The sequence below is a fragment of the Pseudophryne corroboree genome, chromosome 1 (genome assembly GCF_028390025.1).
Source record: "Pseudophryne corroboree isolate aPseCor3 chromosome 1, aPseCor3.hap2, whole genome shotgun sequence".
In the NCBI taxonomy this organism is placed as follows: Eukaryota; Metazoa; Chordata; class Amphibia; order Anura; family Myobatrachidae; genus Pseudophryne; species Pseudophryne corroboree.
In genome coordinates, this window is record NC_086444.1 from 400042027 (window position 1) to 400046825 (window position 4799).

The window sequence follows — 4799 nt, forward strand, 5'->3', positions numbered from 1 at the left end:
CAGGAAGACAGGTAGGAGGAGGTGAGTCCTACATAGCAGGGTATGATGGAGAGGGGTAAGGAAGACAGAGTGCAAAATAGTTAGCTGAAATGCAAGACAAGATAGACAGAACTGGAATACAGGTACAAGAACACATAAATAGGAGAAGCGCAGGAAGGAATGATATATTTAGGAATAAAAATGTAGCGTTACAGGAATAAAGAGGCCAGTATGGAGGATAAGCACACATACAGGGGATGTAGATAACCTGGGTCTCTATGAGGCAGGATCGTGGCTTTGGGATGAAAAAGTTAATAAAATAGATAAATGGGATATTGATAACTTTGAAAGTATCGTTTGGTTTAAGGAAAATTGGGAAACTGGTTGACTCATAAATATTTTATTGTACTTAAACTAGTACTATGCTTAATGATAGTCTTTTGTGTTTTTTAGATCATCTGGCAAAGAGATTTGCAGAGTGTCGGGTGACCGGCAAAGAGATCTGCAAAGTGTCAGTTGAAGACAACGGGAGGGGTCGCAGAGGTAGCAACGACTGGAGTATAACATGAAGGAGGTAAGTTACCATACTCTCTCTGCACATGTTACATAACTTTGAAAGTATCTTGTTTGGTTTAAGGAAAATTGGGAAACTGGTTGACTCATAAACATTTTATTGTACTTAAACTAGTACTATGCTTAATGGTAGTCTTTTGTGTTTTTTAGATCATCTGGCAAAGAGATTTGCAGAGTGTCGGGTGACCGGCAAAGAGATCTGCAAAGTGTCAGTTGAAGACGACGGGAGGGGTTGCAGAGGTAGCAACGACTGGAGTATAACATGAAGGAGGTAAGTTACCATACTCTCTCTGCACGTTACATCTGCCCCACCTGCAGTGCACATGGTTTTGTCCATTAGTGAACAAATTTGCTGCTGCGATCAGGTCTGGATTAGGCCCAGTGTATGATACTAACATGGTCCTAGCACTAGGGAAGACCTGCAGCAGATAACTTGGGTCTCTATGAGAAAGGATCTTGAGTTTTGGATAAAAAGTCAGTAAAATAGATAAATTGCAAATTAATAAAAATGAAAGTATGTATCAAAATGTGGTAGTATAATTATACACATACAGTAGTATGTCTGACCAGGAAATTCTGGTTATTTAGATCACCGTTTGGCACAGTTCTGGCTAAGAGATTTGCAGAGTGTCGGGTGACCGGCAAAGAGATCTGCAAAGTGTCAGTTGAAGACGACGGGAGGGGTCGCAGAGGAATTAGTGACTGGAGAATAGCATGCAGGAGGTAAGTTACCATACTTGTGTAATTGTGTGTGTCGTGGGGGGTATTGAGAGCACAGTACAAAACATAGGGTCTATGGTGGGGGAGAGCGGACAATACAAAACATGCAGAAGGGGGCAACTTGGTATAGCACATACAGATGGTGTGGGGGCATAATACAAAAACATAGAAATTGTGGCGTACTCTATAGGACATAAAGAGGAAGGACATACACTTTTGGGGGTTGCGAGATGTAGAACATACTGTAATACAGAAAAACAGGAAGGGTGGGGAGAGCATGATACAGAACATACAGATCGGGGGAAGAACAATACAGATCGGGGGATATAGTGAAATAGCTGACATTTACAGTATATCAATGAACTGGGGGCAGGTGTACAAAGCCTGGGAGAGTGATAAAGTGGAGAGATATAAACTAACAATCAATCAGCTCCTATTTGTCATTTTTCAAACACAGCCTGTAACATGGCAGTTAGGAGCTGATTGGCTGGTACTTTGCCTCTCTCCACTTTATCACTCTGCAGGTGTTTAATACATCTCCCCCATAGTATAACCAAATGATGAAATGGTACAGAATGGTATAAATTATGTGAATTGGAGCTGTAACAAGTGACTGTTTCCCTATCTTTACATATAATAAAGGTGACATAGTCCTTTCCCTAGAGTCCTTCTCCTTACCGCTCAGGGGGCCTGATTCAGATGCGGACGCAGAGCTGCTGTTGCACTAAGTGGCTTAATGCTTTTTCACTGTGCATGCGTGTAAGCTGCGCTGCGCACAAAATGAAATCATGCTCACATAGAGGATCCCATCGCAAAGTGATTGACAGGAAGTCAGCGTTTGAGGTTGTAACGGGGTTGGCTAACTGTATACAGGCGTGTCAGGTCCGTTCAAACGCCGTTCCATGTGCGTGAATAAATTACCCATTGCGACCTGTGTTGCTGCTGGAGAGCCCCCTGTGTCTAGGAGACTTGCTCAGCCTACGACTGCTCAGACTCACAATGCAATTGTGAATGGCAATATTGCAGCAGCGATCGCTTCAACAACCACAACTGAATCAGGCCCACAATTACACCATTATATTTTACTATTTTATCACATTTAACAACTAAGGGGGTCAGTTTAATTAGGTGCGAGTTTGTCTTACGACAGCCGCACTTTCCGATAGCCCCATAGGCTGAATCTGGCCATGAAGGGTGTGAGTTTGGATGCTGTTGAAACGTTGCAGCAATGGTAACTCACACCTAATTGGATTGATCCCTAAATGTTAGCAATTTATAGCTTTTATTATTTACTGGTCAAATTTCTTTTCTGAAGGTACCCACTAATTACTATAAGAGAGACCTTATCCCCCCAATGTGTGTATTGTATAAAAACAATGGGCCCTTTGGGATAATTGCCCTTATTTTAGGTATTTTCCATGTCCTCAGTAGTTAGAGTAACATATTTACATTTTACATAGAGAGATTTTTCTCTCTACACAACCACACCACTGTTTGCAGTTTGTCTCTCTGCTTGTTCATCCACTAACAATGATTTTTCATCTCTTCCCCTTCGTGTACACACAGTGGGTGATCCCTGAATAGCTGCCCTGGGAGGAGAGCTGCGGACACATGCTCCAAATGTTGGAACATATGCATTACCTATTAGGAGATGCGGTAAAGATGCCGGCTGTCGGGTTTACGTCAGTCAGAATACTGACTCTGGGATCCCGAAACTATTCAGAATCTCGACGTTGGAACTCCGAATGGGCAAGGATACCGACGCCCTTATCTCCACGATCATAGGTTTAGGGCTGGGCAAGGGGGATTAGGTTTAGGCATCAGGCACGGGGTGGAGGGGGGGTGGTTAGGCTGCGGGGGAGGGAGGGTTAGGTTTGCATGTCAGACGGGGGGTTAGGTTTAGGCGTCAGGCGGGGGTTAGGGTTAGGCTGCAGGTGGGGGGAGGTTAGGGTTAGGCTTCAGATAGGTGGGGGGAGGTTAGGCACCCCCCAGGGGTGGTTAGGCTGCGTGGGAGGAAGGGTTAGGTTTAGGCATCAGGCGGGAGGGTTAGGTTTAGGCATTAGGCACGGGGGTTAAGTTTAGGCTGCGGATGGGGGGAGCTTAGGTTTAGGCACCCGCGGGGGTGGTTAGGCTGCGAAGGAGGGAGGGTTAGGTTTAGGCGGGGGGATTAGGTTTAGGAGTCAGGCAGGGGGGTTAAGTTTAGGCTGTGGGTGGGGGGAGGTTAGGCTGCGGGTAGGGTGGGTGGGTTAGAGTTAGGCACCCCTGGGGGTGGTTAGGCTGCAGGGGAGGGAGGGTTAGGATTAGGCATCAGGCAGGGGGTTAGGTTTAGGCGTCAGGCACTGGGTTAGGTTTAGGCTGCGTGTGGGGGAAGGTTAGCATTAGGCTGCGGGTAGGGTGGGTTAGGGTTAGGCACCCCCGAGAGTGGTTAGACTGCATGGGATGGATGGTTAGGTTTAGGCAGTAGGGGCGTAGAGGGGGTGGTTAGGCTGCGGGGGAAGGAGGGTTAGGTTTAGGCAGCAGGGACGGAGGTTCGGATTAGGCACCTCCGCGGGAGGGTTAGGCACAAAGGGGGAGGTTAGGGTTAGACTGCGGACAGTCAGGGTGAGGGGGATGGGGAGAGGGAAAGGATTAGGCATCAAGTGGAGGATAGGGTTAGGCTGCAGGTAGAATGGGTTAGGGTTAAGGACCCCCGGGGGTGATTAGGCTGCAGGGGAGGAAGGGTTAGGTTTAGGCATCAGGTGGGGAGCTTAGGTTTAGGCGTCAGGCGGGGGTAAGGTTTAGGGTATGGGGAGGATAGGGTTAGGCTGTAGGTAGGGTGGGTTAGGGTTAAGGACCGCGAGGGTGATTAGGCTGCAGGGGAGAAAGGGTTAGGTTTAGGCATCAGGCGGGGGTTAGGTTTAGGGTGTGGGTGGGGGGAGGTTAGGGTTAGGCAGCGGGTAGGGTTGGTTAGGGTTAGGCACCCCCGGGGGGTGGTTAGGCTGCAGGGAAGGGAAGGATGGGTTTAGGCATCAGGCGGGGGGTTAGGTTTAGGCATCAGACGGGGGGTTAGGAATGGATTAGGCTGTGGGTGGGGGAAGATAGGGTTAGGCTGCGGGTGGGGGGAAGTTAGTGCTAGGCTGTTGGTAGGGCGGGTTAGGCACCCCCAGGAGTGGTTAGGCTGCAGGGAAGGGAGGGTTAGGTTTAGGCAGCAGGGACGGAGGTTAGGATTAGGCACCTCTGTGGGAGGGTTATGCAGAAAAGGGTGAGGTTAGGGTTAGATTACGGACAGGCAGGGTTAGGGGTTGGGGAGAGGGGAGAACACCCCTTATTCACCCCTCTCAGTATTTTCTGTACCGGGATCCCGACATCAGTATGACTACCACTGGGATCCCATGCGCTGGGATAGCATACTGACCCGTCTATTAGTACACCTCTTAATGCCCAGAGGGAAGGGCAATCCTGAGGCCATGGTTCCCCAGAGGTTTCCCCCCAAGGGGGTTTTCCTCTCCTGAGTGCTGAAGGATGACTCTTCGTGAGTCCAGAGGTGT

The 4799-nt window shown here is 48.4% G+C and overlaps 1 long non-coding RNA gene across 1 annotated transcript; it reads left to right on the forward strand.

The window, feature by feature from the left end:
* Positions 1-435: 435 nt before the first annotated feature.
* LOC134889957 (uncharacterized) lies at positions 436-2987 on the forward strand. The gene is made up of 4 exons (XR_010171312.1): positions 436-553; positions 703-823; positions 1141-1275; positions 2839-2987. It is a non-coding gene; the product is annotated as an uncharacterized LOC134889957 (long non-coding RNA).
* Positions 2988-4799: the final 1812 nt, after the last annotated feature.